General features: G+C 33.5%; 1 long non-coding RNA gene across 1 annotated transcript; it reads left to right on the top strand.

Moving 5' to 3' along the window:
* Window positions 1–3,546: 3,546 nt before the first annotated feature.
* LOC128880718 (uncharacterized) lies at window positions 3,547–16,405 on the top strand. Its single transcript, XR_008457899.1, has 2 exons — window positions 3,547–11,772; window positions 12,486–16,405. It is a non-coding gene; the product is annotated as an uncharacterized LOC128880718 (long non-coding RNA).
* Window positions 16,406–17,188: the final 783 nt, after the last annotated feature.

Here is a 17,188-nt window from a genome sequence, read left to right as displayed (position 1 = left end):
TGAAGCCATACACGGCTTCAGTAAGATATTTACTATCCCAAACTTTGTTTATCGTGCACTCGCCCACTCGAAACTTAGTTTCTGCAAATAGGGCGACGGCGAAAGCTTCAAATCCGCGCTCCTTCTAATGGCTTCCGTTATTGATTAAATGTAACTTGAATTCCGCGTTATCATACTCCAACAAATATTTCTGTATCTGTTCGCTAACTATGGCTTCTACAATAGAAGCTATCAAATTGAAATACTGACAAAACAGTAAAATTAGAACTGGATAGAATTCTTTTTTAAACGTTTCATTAACCTAGTTCGCAATATTTCGACATTATAGAAAAATAAATTCTTCTGCATATTTTCTAACTGTGAATTCATCTAAAGCTTTGGCAAAAGAGCAAATTTGAATTGGATAGAATTTTTTTTTAAAACGTTCCATTAACCTACTTCGCATTATCTCGACTTCAAAATTTTGTAGATTCCCCATGTAAAGTATGACTAAATATTTATTCACATTCAAGTTGAAATTTCGATATAGAAAGCACTGTAACATACAGAATATAGGCATTTTTCTATATTCGAAGACTGTTAATAGTTATCAAGTAAGAGCAAGAAAATTGGATTTTATAAAATTGAAGAGAAAAGAGGGATGCGCGCGGCAATGGTAATGTGAAATAGAAAACTCTGTAAAGAATGAGAAAAATAAAGAAAAACAAAAAGGGACACTTCACGAAAAACGGGAGAAGAATCGTAAAAGCAAAGAAATTGCATCACAACTTGATTGTGCACAAGTTGTATAGCATTAAATGAGAAACTGAATCCTCTGAAAGGAACTCTTTTATCGTCCTTGGAAAATTTTATGTTTTTCTATAATAAGAAATATTTGAAATATATAAAGAATATATACAGAATAAATTATTTGCAAACTCCGGTATTTACAATTTTTAATTCTGACACGGTTTTGAAGAAAAATATACTGATTAATTGTTACAAACAATTATTCAACGTCTTGGATCGTTTTCAGAGTAAAAATTGATACAAATATATGACACCTAAGGAGAAAGTTAATTTAATATTTATAATAGAATGGTGGAATGCACCTAACTTGAAAAAAAGGTTGTAGAATACGAGAATTCTACTATGAACTTAAAAAATAATCAAATATGATGATGGTCAAATGAGGTATGTCAAATCTCTGCTAATCAAAGTATTACTTATTATATAGAAGAATTATAATTTGTCATATAGCAAGTTAAATAATGAATAACAGACAATGATCCTTAAAAAAACATTTAAACAAAGGTTAAATTCTCAATGAAATATAAAATTGTTGTCATATATATTTTGTTAAGAATTGAATAATTTCGAAGGGCACTTTTTTCAAATCATTTTTTGTTTCATTTCTTTAATAGTTTTTTTTGTCATAAATAATAGAAATTACACCTATATGTTATTTAACGAAATTCATTTTGACCAAAGAAGTGGTCAAACAATTTTTGTAGAGAATTTTAGATTTTGACTAAAATCGTCGGGGAACCACCCCTAGCGAATTATTAAAGAAAAACTTTCTTTCATTTTTAAGTAATTGGGTTTTTACTTTAGAGAAAAAGTTTATCTGTGTTTTTTGTAGGGTTCTATGAAATCTACAAAGTAAAAAAGTTTCAATCGAGAATGTTTGTTAGTAAGAGAGCTACGAATGTTCGAAGAAGAACTGCAAAATAGATTCTCTCAATGGTTTAACATTTTTCTTAAATTCTTCATCTAAAAACACGTAGTTTCCTGCTTTGATGATTGGAATCCGTTTACCCAATCAAAAGTTATGATCTTTTCAAATTTTAGTTGAGAATTCTGGCCTAAATTTCAGTAGCGAGAGCATACAGCACAAGTACAACCCTAGTTTAATACTATTTATTTCTAAAAGAGAAACGAACGGAATACGAGCGAATAAAAATTTGGCTAAAAGGGTGAGACACTGTAAATAGGTACCCGTGAACTTTATTTCTGCAAAAATTCAAATTATTCAACTCGTACCAATTGCCAAGCTTCCCTTATCAGCCTCGATCGAACCATTTTCGAACTAGAAATGGGCGAATAACAATCGAAGTGGATGGTCAACGATGGAAAAAAGAAAATGATTTGCAAAGCTATATGGATTAAGCAGAACCGAGGATCGCAAAACGGCATCGACGGAAGCGAGTGCCGAGGACCAAGAAAGACAGAGTACGCAACAATGGGACATTTTATCGAGAAAACCGAGAGAAAGAGCGCCGTGAGGCAATGCCACTTTTGTCCACCTCGCATTTTCACCAGCCCCCGCGAGAGGACTGGCCTTTGACAGAGCACAAAAGGCTATTGTGCGATGACCCGTTAAAAATCGTTGTCCGCCTAATCGCCCGAAGATTGATTCGATAAAACGCTAAAGGGCAAGCCGGGGAAATTTGCATCTCCGTGCACGCAGACTCTGGTGCACCGGTAAATTCGGCCGTCGATAAAATCCCCACCAGCCCCTACGCTACCCCCGGCAACCCCCTGTCCACAATCGGCATTCTCGATTCGCTCCTAACCCTTTTCCCGCGACCTGTATCGGTTCGGTTAATTTCCCCTGGAACAGGAATGACCAACACAATTGAAACTACAAATGATGTCCCAATTATTCTGCTTTGCTCCCTTGTTTATTCCCTTGGCTTCGTCACATTTTGGCTGATCGATTTCTTTCTATACGTGTTCTTCAACTTTCGGATAGCGATTACTGGCTCAGTTTTGGATAGCCTAATTATAGGACACGTGAGCAAGCATTACTGGATTACACGAATTAAATTAATTCCTAACTTAATGTCTAAGTAAAAACAGAAGTAAACGAGTTTCCATTAATAACACCAAATGAATGAATCGATTTTAATATTAACATTTTGAATTAAAAAGAGGAAAGAAATTAGAAATTTTCTGTTATAGGAATATTTTCATTTAGGTTGTTTATCAAACAAACGAACCACTCCTACGTTACATGTTTGTTTAAAACATATTAATCATTTCAATTTCAAACACTGGTTATTAAATTAAATTCTAACATGAAATCTGAAATTTAAATTATTCTCGATACGAAACTATTGCAAAAATCTCTGTCTAACTAAGGATTAATTAAATCCAACGCAGGAAAGTCCAGATCAGAAAAGATACACAGTAATTTTCAGCTTTCAGATAGCGATTACTGGTTCAGTTTTGAATAGCCTAATTATAGAACACGTGAGCAAGCATTACTGGATTACACGAATTAAAGAGACCCAGCAATAAACCTAAGAGTAGGTTAAGTGGCTGTAACAATTTACAGACTGAAGCAGTATTTTTGAATAAATAATAGGAATCATATGCTTGGGTCTTCGAATGTAGTATGACTGGTTTATTTTTCATATCATGTGCTGCCCTCTTGAATTTTGGTTTAACAATTAGAACTGTAAATGAGATTACAATTGTTTCATTTTTAACGTCTGCTTTGCTTTCTTGCTCCTTGCTCTGTACTATAATAAGGACCTTTATGCTTGGTCTATGAACGTCTTCAAATGTAGTGTGACTAAACCAGTCACTAAACCAGTCACACTACATTTTTCATATCATCTGCTGCCCTCTGGAATTTTGGTTTAACAATTAGAACTGTAAATGAGATTACAATTGTTTCATTTTTAACGTCTGCTTTGCTTTCTTGCTCCTTGCTCTGTACTATAATAAGGACCTTTATTCTTGAGTCTTCAAATATAGTATGACTGGTGTATTATTCGTATCATCTATTGCCTTCTCGAAAGGTAAATTAGATTACAATTGTTTCTATCTTCAATTGTAACGTCCGCTTTGCTTTGTACCTGCTTTGCTCTGCATTTAATTCAAAGAGAAAACGGAACAATTGTTACTACAAGCGACGTTTCAGTTACTTCTATTCCCCATCACTTTGCTACTTGGTGTATCCTTTGGACTATCAATTTTTAAGCAATCGATTACCTCTTATCCGTACCTGTCGATCCCTAATCCTAATCGGCTCGCGTTGACGTCGATATCCAGCTTACGAGATAAGCCAGCGAGCACTACTGGATGACACTGATCAAAAATTGTAGGTCTCAGGCTAAACGTGACCGTGGAAGGTCAATGGAATATTAATGAAGAAAAAGAGTACAGTAGAACCAATTTTCTTTGGATTGGTAGGGAGATGTCAACGCTTGGATAAAAGAACATTCAGTTAAAATACAATTGCAATGATGTCTAAATATACATTAAAATATATTATTAACGAAAAGAAAAGAATAATAAAAAAAGGAGGTTATTATTAATAATTTACGCAACATGGAAAGATATATATATATATATATAACCGAGTGACTTAATAAAAGTGTGGTATTAAGGAAGGGAAAAGAATAATAAAAAGAGGAAGCTATTCGTAATAATTTGAACAACGTGGAAAAATATTTTATTTCAACTCACCAACTAAGTCGCAGCTAAGTATGCAGGACATCCTCTAGGAACAAATCTTACACCATCTGAAAATGCAACATGATTTATAGAAATTTGCAAATTAAAATGACAATGCAATTACAAATGAAAAGTATGCAAAAAAGGATGTCTGCAAGATCGTCTGTATAATTTCATTATTCAGAAGAAAGTACAATGAAGGATATTAAAACAGAAAGAAGAAAATTAGTCCCTGAAGATTTCTCTTGAAAAATTTGTCAGAATTCGAGATCTTATTTTTCAAAAAATTAAAATTCGAACAATACTGAATTAAACTTGTCTTCGAATGGGTATCGAATGAAATTGATATTGAAGCAATGGAAATTTAAACTCCCCACAAAATGGATATCCAATTTCTACATTAATTGCAACCCGATTCCTTTATGCAATTTGCAATATGCAACGCGATTTTCATTTTTATTGTATTTTTCGAATAAATTAAAATTCAAGCAATGGAGAATGAAGCTCAGTCTTGAATGGGTATCGAGTTAAATAGATATTCGGGCGATGGAATGTAAAATTCACCCTTGATCCTTGACCCTTGAATGTAATTTTACTCTAATTTTATTTTTTGTTTTCCGCTCAATTAAAAACGAAACAACAGTGGATTAACCTCGTTGTTGAATGAATTCCCTATTAAATTGAAATTCAGGCGATAGAAAGTTGAACTCATCCTTGAATTGATACCCAATTCCGAACGCTAATTGCACCGTGATTCCTTTATCGAGGAATTTATTTCCATTCTTATTTCAACGAATAAAAAAAAAAAAAAAAGCAGAAAAAAAGAACGAGTTGAGTGAAATTCGACTGGGATTGTTTGTCGATCGACTCTTACGCGAACAAGACTGCCTATACAGCACAGGGTATCGAGCTCTCGGATCGTCCATAAACCGATCCCCGAAATTGTTCTGGATCGCTCGCGATCAGAACCGACTACGTTAGGACCGTATCAAACTAAAGAAAGAAAGAAAGAAAAAAAAAATAACGCTATAGTTCAAAACGAATACATATCATTAGTCGTTAACGAAGGGCGCGATGTAAGTACATATTATAGTCGTAAAGGGAGAAGCAAAAGGTGAAACAAAAACAACAAAAAAAAAAAACAATTTTCGGGAAGGTATAAAAATGAACGACAACATTAACAATTAATTTATTACACCTTTACCGCATCTTATATACATAATATACATACAAATTGATATATTGTATATACAAAATATATGTATTATATATTATATATATTATATAACATATACACGTGCATATACAAATCGGTGAATAGGAGATAAGGTTTTGCTAAAAGACGAAAATCAACACGATCGCGTGAATCGTATCGAATTGGTGGGGGGGGGGGGGGACGATGAAACGTTTATCGAAGAAACAAAACGGATCGCGATCCACGCGATCGTCGTACAATGTACAGCGAAACGGGGTGAAATGAAGGACGATATTCTATCGACAAAGATCCAGACAGTATTTTAAAATGACATAGATAGCTTAGTTGTCTACGTATTAATGTATCTACCGCCCTATACTGACACGCGTGCACGAGAGTATCGTGTCCAGAAACAGCTGGAATGTTTCGTGGGGGAAGATCTCTCTGTTCCGAACTGCATTTTATCGTTCCTGGATGGAAAACAAATGCAGCCGAGTGTTATAGCAGGGTTGGGCAAAAATGCGATCGATTAATCTGGCTTACCAGTCGTGATCGATCGTTAATGAATGATTAGTAACCAGACTAGTAAGCAAACATGATCAAGGATCATATAGGATTGATTATTGATGATTACTAATGATTATTGATGTATATTGATGTTTACTAATGATTGATTAGCGACGATTAATATTATTCATTACTAGTTGCTGATTAATATTAGTTTATGTTAATATGTATACATGATTGCTGATTAACACATATTAATATTCATTATTATTGATTGATATTTGGTAATACTGATAAATATTTGTGGATATTGATGAGCAGTAAATGATAAACATTGATGAATAGAATTGCCTATTAATGATTAATGGTCATAAAGGATGAATATTAATGCATATTCATTTATTAATGATAAATGATTATAAACGATGATAGTTACGGATTATCATAAAACGGATAATTATTGAGCGTTATTTGAAGATTGATTATATTTGTGAACAGTGATAAGCATTGGTACACATTGATTAAAATCGACGAAAATTTATCATTATTGGTGATTTATTACTATTATCGATGAATATCGATGTATATTGGTTACTGTTTATGAACATCAATTTATTTATGAACATTTATGAACATTGATGAACCACGATGAACAATAATGAACTTGAATAAACATTGACCACGTTTGTGAACATTGATAAACATTAACGAATAGTGATAAACATCAATAAATATTGATAAATATTAATGAATATTGGTGAACATTAATGAACATAAATTGCAATCAATTATCGCAAAAGTAATCAAAAAGTGATGGCTGCCCAACTCTGGTATATGCATAAGGACGAACAGAGAATGCGTGCACGCGGTAACACACACGTACATAGACACGAACACGCGAGCAAACATACACACGTACACACACACCCAGACACGTACACGAGAAATATTGTATCGTTGTCGATGTCTACAATTGTTAAAGCGGAGACGCGGGCGTCGACGACCGAAGATAAAAGAAAAATACCAAAAACCTCTCACCTCGCCCCCCCATCTCCTACGTCACCGCTTTAACGTCTCGACGCCGCGCGTCTCCGCTCGTGTAATTTCACGTTTCAATGATATTTATTATTTTTTATAATAGCGTATACGGTGTATGTGTTTCCTGTCGTGATTACCCACACTTCTCCTTACCTCGATAGATGTTTAAACGACGAAAAAAAAAAAAATACTAATAAAAGGGGAGGGAGAAAAGCACCGCGAGCAAAAACACGCGGAGAAACGATACAAATTGCGAGGTAAAAGAAACAAACGAAATTCCTCTCGTCAAACGTGACGAGTTTCCGTTTCGCCCAGGGGCTTGCTGTTTCTTCCTCCTCCTCCCCCCCTCCCTTCAGGGGTCTTATCAATTTCCTAAATATTACGTTGTTACTTGGAACTCGTTAGATCGCGGCGACTACACCGCGAATCCGATTGTTTAACTGCATATACGAGATATAGCCAAAGAACCAGGTCGTTGCCTCTAACCCTTCCACTGCTGAGAAAAAAAAAATGAAAAGAACAAAACAAACGCTTCTTAACTCTTTCCCACCAGTCGCGGAAATTCGTTTCGTCCCGTGGAAACGAGCTTTTTGCACGAAGCGAAACGGGCACGGCGCCGGAAACCAGAATTTAAAAAAAAAAATATCCCAAAAGTCGAGCGATCGTTTAGATGAAAAAAAAAGCAGATGAACATGAACTGGTCGCTCGGACCGAAAATGGTGTGCACAAAACGATGAGAATAAAAAGTACGTGGGAAAAAAAAATGAAACATTTTCTGTCCTCTAGGAATGTAAACTTTCGTCGCTAAGGTGTTTGAACATTTTCAGCGTTCTTAAAACGTAGTCTTAACGAATTATTTTTAAACGTGTGATCAGCTTCGAAATACTAGCGAGTCCAAAAGAAGGGTTAAGAAGATCATCGAACACAGCTCGATTCGCTGTGAAACAACCAACGAAACCCATAAAAAGTAAGCGCGTGTTTTTGATAATCGATGTTAATTAAACAGGAACAAAAAAAAAAAACAAAAAAGAACACGTCGAGAACACGAATCGTGGCTACGATGAAAAATAAATCGATAGCAGTTCAAGGGTTAACGCGAATGACGCGACGAACACCAGAAATCCTCGTTTCTGAACATTCGACTCGAACGTGTCGTTGCTTGTGTCGTCGATACTCGTGTTGGCGCGATTTACTATGAATTGTTGCGATACTTGCGTGAAAGATCGTTCTCGTGATTATTGTTTACCTTTGTGATCGTATTACTTTTTATTGTACTTCCGACGAAACGAAACCAATGATTTAATCTTTTCATTATGGCAATACTATTCGTAACAAAATTTTTAAAAATACACTAGGTGTATCGACTTCGTGACTTGTGACTACAGACCATTTTTAAGGATCGTTATTTATGTAATTTCTACATATAGCTACAATCGCAATTTCATAATAAATTGTGAAATGTATTCAGCACAAGTTTCTTTCCAACAGTGAAAAGGTTCAAACATTCGGGTAAATAAATTTTCCAAATAATTTCCACATTTTCGAATAGTAATTGATTGTTTCTCTTGGAAAAGAGTGTCATTGGATGATATTCTTATCAGTCCAAATCGTAGCTACTCGAGTAACCAATAGTGCGGGCGAATTGTTTGTAAAAACGTTTCAAGAATTATTTGTAAAGTAATTGTCACGAATGAAAGCTATTTCGAAATCATTTTTCACTATTGATATATAGTCATTATTAGAGGTAATTAACATAAACGAAAGCAATTTCGAAATAATTTTCCTAACTTAATATAACAATTATTCACTTATTATTCAATACGTGTGCAATTATGTCCGCGCAATGTCGAAATCGTGAGAGACATTATTCCTGTATATGGTTTTTATAGAGCGTGATAATGACGAAGTTACGTGTTCGCAAGAGAATCGCATAATTTTTAGATGCAAATTAACGAATGAAAAAGTGCAACTCAGAAATTGTGCAAATAATTCGATACGCGATCAATAACAGCGTACATGGATACAAGAATGGAGTTTTACCTTGCTTACAGCGAATCAGGCACTCTATTCAACTATGGAGAGAAAATAACGATTATTGTTCCAGCAAATGTCTTCTCTTAATTTCTTTACTTGTTATTATGGCTACATTAGGATATTATGAATATATTGGCAAAATTTTCCCGATGAAAATAAGTCCAAACACGACTCCAATCGGACTATTTTTCATTACACGTTACTCGAATCATTAAAAATCATTGAATGACTAAATTGCTAAAAATGGACCAATTGAAGTTACGTTCGGACTCATTTTCATCAGGGAGATCTCACGAATCCATTGATAACACTGTGAAAAAAGAAATAATGACAAGTACGCGCATTTTTATTTTCATTATTAACTAAACAATCAGGGACTTTCACGAAGAACAAATGAAAAATGTAAAAATTGGACTGCATCTCAGGCTGAGAACGATAGAAATGACTCTGGTTCAATAACTGAGGGAAAAATTGGATCAATTACTGAGGTAACGCTGTACAAGGTAATGATTCTTAACCTCTATGCCATGGATGTTTGAAAATAAGTCCAATGGCCTGTTGAATTTTTATTTTAGCACAGGTGTAATGATGTATCGGATTTTTATTCTTTAAAGTTTTCGAAATAATTAGGCAATGCAATTGTTCATTACTAAAAATTGCGCCACGAGCTTAAAAAGGTTAAGAAACGCTGGCATAATGTTTAGTGACTATTACGCGATCAATTTTCGAACGCGTTTTACCGTTCGTTTGTGTAAATGCAATTGACAGTTAGCAATTAGAGCGATTTACAGCGATTTAGTTGCGTGTGCATAATCGCAATTATCGAATGTATCCGTCACAAGTGGCGCGGGCATTGATTACACAACGGAAAGACGATGTCAAGCAACAAAAAGCAATAAATAATCTTGCGTAAAACGAACCTGAAGACACTACTCGACTGATAGTAAGTAATTTAACGACGAGCGAAGATGTTTTAAGGGTGTATTATTGCGTCTCCATTGCGCCATTTACAAAATATAGATAAGACGAACCAGTGATTTCTCGAATAAGCAGGCAAGAGTGCAATTTGATTATTATTTGTCGAATGAGAACGTGGACACCGAGATACAATCCTTGTAAATGTTGCAAAAATGTGATCGTGAAATAAACGAGTTCTTCGGATCCTGAAATTATTGGTTTTTCAATCCTCAAAACACGTCGACATTATTTATTTCTACCTGTACAAAAGATTATTTTAAGGATTCCTACGTATTACACTTTTTAACTTTTTTTTTAAAAAAAATCAATTCCCAAAACTGTAAACCGTTTATTTTGTATAGCACAGTAAATTGTTGTTTGTAATCATTTATTAACATCAACTGGTAGGAGAGAGTCAAAATGTCCCACGCTCAATGTTCTATGTAATAATGTCATGGTTAATATTTAGTAAATAGATTGTAATTGCTTTAGTCATTCCTACTATTATTTATTTATCGTGATTACTCGGCAGTCGTAATAATTACATAAAAAGACAAGCTTCTCTGTATATAAATTTAAGAATGATATTTGTCCAGTCAGAAACAAGTTATTATTTATTTTTGTTTACATTTGGGCTCTTTGTTTTGGAGTCATCTTCAGAACTTAAAAAGCTACAAATCAACTTAATAAATGAATATATATAAAACAGTGTAAGTATCCCTTTCAAGTTAATAAAAAGAATTTTTAATACTTGAGAATAATGGTGATATTTATATGTCGATAATGACAATCTTCTCCATTTAATTGAAGCTTAAAATGATGAAGACAATAATAGACTGATTAAACATGTTCCTAATCTACATATATAAAAGTTTCGACTTTCATCAAACGCGCATATATTTAGTAATTATTAATTACATTATTACTAAAAAAAAAAGTACAAATTCAATTTGATATAATTAGAAATGCAATTAGAAACTTATATTCGTTAAGGTCGTGAACTATGATAATTATCAACTTCCTGTCTGTGGAACAATTGAAAAATTAATAAAGAAACTTTTAATCTGACGGTTCCAGTAAGTTGACCAGAGAACATTTTCGTAATTTAGCTTCTCTTTCCTCCTTGCCTGTCGTGATACTAGTAATTGATATAATTATAAATAATCGAGGTCGAAACGATTCAATAACTTGAGAATATTCTTCGGCGAACTATTTCATTATTGTCTTCATTAATTTGTGCTATCAATCTACGTACGTTACATTCAATTTTGTTTATTTAATCATGCGATCCGCGGTGACACAACAATCCAATATTAATCCACATACAATGACACATTTAGTTGAGTAAAGCGTACATTTCATCAATTACCTCGTCGGGGCCAAATTGACTCCACCATACCGGTTGTGTAATAGATATTCCCACTCTACCTGTTGGGCGTTAATTAATATTGGTTTATTCCGAGGAGGACGTTCAGTTGCCGTCAATCACGCTTGTTTTGCCATCGATCGAGATCAGTTGTCCAAGACAAACGTTTACTTCGCCGCCAATTAACGCCAGTCGTCCAAGAAACGCGTTCACATTGTTGACAATTAAGGTACAAAAATAATCTCCATCAGCGACAGAAATGGGCTTTCCAAAAGGGGATTTACAGTGTGATTTTTTAATAACAAAATACGTCTAAATATACTGATATTATATAGATTCAATGTATTCCTTAGGCCGGTCGCACACGGGTGCAACCGATCAGTTTCAAACAACTCTGAAACTATGTAGTTGCATGCGACCGTGGATCTAGGTAAAACAAATATAGTGTAGTAGGTAAAACAAAGAGCGCAAACGGTTTGCAACACTAATTTCAAATCGGTTGCGCCCGTGTGCGTTCGACCATACCATTTTGTTTTGTTTTAAAAAGAATATCCTAAAGCCTCTTTTGAAAAACGCTTTATAATAAATAACAAATAACGTCACCATAGAATAATTAATTATTTAATGCGAAGAAAGCTCCCGAACTTCATTCAGTAATTGAAACTCTAATTTTTAATTAACAGATAACGAATGAAATCATAATAAATTATTTCTTTAATTTAGCCCATGTCTGTCCACTAACTGTAATTTCGATTTTTCAACTGGAAAAGAAACTATACAAATATTCGTACCTCTCTCGGATACATCGAATCAGACGGAATCAATGAGCCCGATCAAGTCCCGCTTTTCTTTTTCAAAGAAAATCGAGTATCGATTTGGAGCGTTGCCATTGACATTGCCAAAGCGGCAGAGACCAATTTTTGTTCGCAATTGTTCCATCAGGAAAGCCAATGGAGGCGCGGTAGAAAGAAGATCCGCGCTAAATTCAACGCTTGCACGTTTCGCCGAAGGAATTTTGAGGAATTCTTTTTCGTCCCTCGTCCACGCGTGAGAAAATAATATCGTTATACGTGTACACCGTTGGCACGTCGGTCGTCAGAAACAGATCCGATCGATTTTCGACGACCTGATGCGAACGTGATTCACTAAAAATCGTAGTCTTACGCTTTGACTCGTTGGAAAAACGCATTCGAGCGTCACGAGCTTCACTGTGCGTGTCTATTATGTAGTAGAACCTCGATTATTGCTACAAAATTCGTGGAACTATCGAAATAATCAAGAAACCCACAATATATTGGCTACCGCGATGGTTAGCGCCGAAAACACTAGCGTTGCAAACGGAGAAACCATCGCAACCCATGTGCGGCATATGCGCAAGGTAGATGCGCACAAGATACCACTCGTCTACTACTTACAACAGTCCTATCTAATGTTGCACTAATTACTCTCTTGATGTTTTTGTATTAGGTTGTCTCAAAAGTTTCTTTCGCTTTATTAAAAAGTAATAGATGCACAATATTTTATGTTTTATGTTACAATACTGAATTGTGCACGATTCATTTTGCTCCATTACTGTTACAACATGAATATATATGAAATTTGATTGTCTATTTATATAAACACGACCACATAAAATAATTGAGTACGACTCGCGAAAGAAACTTTCGGGACAGCCTAATATCAAACTTAAATGGCAATGAATAACTAAACTGCTAATATTTATGCATTTATGGCAAATTTGGATATGTAAAAACCTATAACAATGTGCACAAATGTAAAAATATATAAAATATCAACAATGATATACATGTTGTACCATTTAGAAGATAAAATATGCTTTCATTTAGCTTTCAATTCATTTTAAACACGAGAGAAACAATTAAATGAAACTTCAAATTCCTATTCTCGATGAATTATATAATGAAAGGAGAGATGATTAGAGTATTTGGACCTTACCTATGTGGAATAAAGCCGACAAAAATGTACCGATATCAAAAAATTTGAATCAAAAAGTCTTAACAGGGATAAGCATAAACTTCTGTACACTGAGTACCTACTCTGCATGGAAAAACAGTAATTGTCCAAAGATGCTGCAGAAAGCAAAACGCTCTCCCCACTACCATCTGCTTATAAGGACTGTAGACAATAGACGATGACTTCTGCACACCTACCTTGCGCACATATGACACATGTTATATAAAAAATGAATTCTAATGTTTTATTACTTGTATCACGAGCAATAATCCTTGCAATGTGACAATTGAAAAGAAGATTTTACAGCAAGAATACAAGTGATAATGTTAAAATAAATTTATCCAAATATTTAAGTTAGTATTTTATTCTTTCTTAAATAAAAATAGAGAAATTTAACGGCAATATTTGTTAAAATTGTTCTATCATTGAACTTTTTATTTAAAGTGGAAACTATTTTTGCATTAATAATGCAAAATGTTTGAAATATACTAAAACGGATGAAAATGTATCGCTCTAAGAATTTTTTGAATAAATAGTGTAAAATTTTAAGAGAACAGTGTCGACGTCAATGTCACAGTATTTATTTATTCTATCCTAAATTAAATCAATATTTATTCGTTTGATTATTTATTTTTAGGTACCGCGATATAATGAATATAAACAATTTCAGAATTCGTGAGCAAATAAATATGCGTATTATATTATTAATAGATACATACGAAAATAATAGGCGATTTGTTGGGAATTAAAGCACAGCGAAGCTCGGAGCGTCGATTTAAATTCCGATTCGTTCGATTTTTAGTGCGTCTTTACGTTGGTAACGTTAATAATATTATTAATTAATGGACGCATAATGACACGTTCCTTTGGTTAACGCGTAGGCGACATTCCTAATACCAATTACAACAACGGAATTCTAAAAGCAATAACGTTTGTACTCGTTTATGATCGCTTAAAACGGAACATCATATCGTATTAATTTACCGAATTTGCGAAAGACCAGTAGGTTATCGATTCAACAGCTTCGAGTGCCCTTGTTCGAATCGATGTGTGTGGATGTATGCGAATCAATGAGATCGGTCATTGTTTACTGTAATTAATTGTAACGATACAAATGCGATTACCCAATTAACTGTTTGCGTTACGTATTTATTTTTTCCTTAATTTCATATTTGAATGAATTAACTTTGTACGATTGTAAACGTAACATTAAAGCAGCCTTTAAATAGAAATATTACTTAAATTCTATATATTTAAAATGTTATTTAATGCGAAATTTGTAAAACGATATTTGAAAAATATTTAAATTGTCTGAAATGAAATTATATATAGTAATACCTCGATAACTGCCGCAGGCTTCGAAAGAAAACGCGACAGTTAAGAAGGGAAATAGGTGCTCCAGGAATTGAGCGCCATTTTAGCGAGCCGTTATTGTACTATTTAATTTCTTTATATTATACGTTAAATTTCTGTTATATATACAATAAAAAAAAAAAAAGGCACGAAACAACGCCATGAATGAGAAATAAACAAATCTACTCGAAACCAGCAGAAAAGTGGAAGAACTAAACGAGCAGTAGCATAATTTCTACAAAACAAGATTTTTGCAAATAAATTGTACTCGTGACTTCAGTTATCAGTGGTTAACTTGTGCATAGTATAATTTTAAATGTAAACAGAATGAGACAATTTTTTTTTAATACACATGCAACACCAACATTTCCTGTTATTCGACTAAAAAGAAAAAACAAACAAGAATAAATTAAAATACAGTCAGAGAAATGGAAAATTAAAGAAATGAATAAATAAATAAAAATGTAGTAAAAATTAATGTAAAGTGAAATTGCAAGAACAACAACGAATACATGTAACCTACATAATTATCCATAATTAAGATTATTGCGTATTATATTCAAGAAAGAAATAAAAATGATACGCACTATATTTAAAAAGAAGTTCTCTCAAAAAAATGATAACTCGAGAATTAATTTTTTAATGTAACTCTTTAGTATCGAGAAACAGGAGATAATGACAAGAAACTTGGATTAAGAGATTCTATTTACATTCAACTGAAACGTTGCCTTGCCAAGAGATAATACTTAAAACTTATTTCCTGGCAATTAATTCTTGGCAAATTTTCAGACTTGGCACGATCATTGCACTGTTGCTTCGCAAAAACAAATGCCACGCTGCTCGGTTTACCTTCCACAAAATCATGCTAATCAGAAGAAAGAAAAGTCACTGAGTGGACCGAAAATACACTCGAATAACTCTCTAATGTAAGATCAGAATTATTCGAACTTTTAATATTTGTATTGCATAATGGATTAGTGTATTTACTTGAAACGAAGTTGGAAAAAGCATTTCCTCGCTAACTGATTGAATTTTTTTAAGAATACCCTCATAAATGAAATGTAACAATGTCAGTGACGTGTTATCAGTTTTAGGAATAGTTCTGATCCTATTATAGTGTCTTATCGATAACGAAGATTTTTTGGTAGACTTTTTAATAGCGATTTACAACGTTGGTTTTGTCCATTTTTTTTCAAACACTTGTGGAAACGCTTTGTATGAATTCGTAAAAAATTGAACGACTCGTTCGCAAACTATGTAAAAATTGTCGAAGAAACGAGAACAAAGATATGCATGTTCCCTTTCCCCCGCCCCGTATGAAGCTCCGACGACAACTAGCAAATGATTCGATTTATTAGTTTTAAACCATTTTGTACGTTTATATGCAGTTAAATGACGTGTACATAATTATGTAAATCAGTGTTGTGAGATTAATCTGATTGTAATACCTACACACAAACCCTATTAGCAGAAGGCATGTGCTTCGAATTATTATCCTTGAGATTTCCTGAGACGATTAAACGGTCCTTTCAAAATGTCTGATTTTTCAACACAGTCGACTCGTGAGGATGTCATTTTTATTTTTCACTTTTTCGTGATAAATTTATTTTCCATTTAATTTCAGACATCCTTTCGATTATATTACGTAATATTTATGATATTGAATAAATCAGATATCGTTTCTATTTATTTACAAATTTGGTAATTATACGAATTAATTATTTATTATTAAAATTTTGAATCTTAAAAAAAGAATAGATTCGTTCAAAAAATTTAATATTGTCACTGAAAGTGAAATATGAAAATTTGAGGAAAAAATGTCTATTGTGATAAAAAATGTAGAAGATGAAAACAGCATTTGCTCACAAGTCGAGTATGTTAGGAATATGTTGTTATTATCAAACACCTAGTTATATCAACAGATTAAACAGATTCATGATATTCAAATCTTTAGTAAAGTTATTTTTTGTTTATTATATATATTTTATATTTCATTCAAACTTCTAAGAAAGCATTTGTTAAGTAATTCAATTCAATTCCTATCTTTTGAATTCTGAATATTCTTATGCAACAAATATAAATATAAATTTCCAAGGAATGGCAGAGGTTTGTATTTTTGGGTAAGTACTGTAGATATTTTACGTATAAAACACGTATATACTCTATACAGGGTGTCCTAAAAATGTTGTAACACCTTAAAAGAGGTGGTTCGGGAGGTGATTTGAAACAACTTTTTCCTTAGCGAAAATGTTGTCCGAGGCTTCGTTGAGGAGATATTAACGGAAAACACTGACCAATCAGAGCGCGCGGATACCGCC

The sequence above is a fragment of the Hylaeus volcanicus genome, chromosome 8 (assembly GCF_026283585.1).
Source record: "Hylaeus volcanicus isolate JK05 chromosome 8, UHH_iyHylVolc1.0_haploid, whole genome shotgun sequence".
Classification (NCBI taxonomy): Eukaryota; Metazoa; Arthropoda; class Insecta; order Hymenoptera; family Colletidae; genus Hylaeus; species Hylaeus volcanicus.
This window is presented reverse-complemented; position numbering and strand designations above follow the sequence as displayed.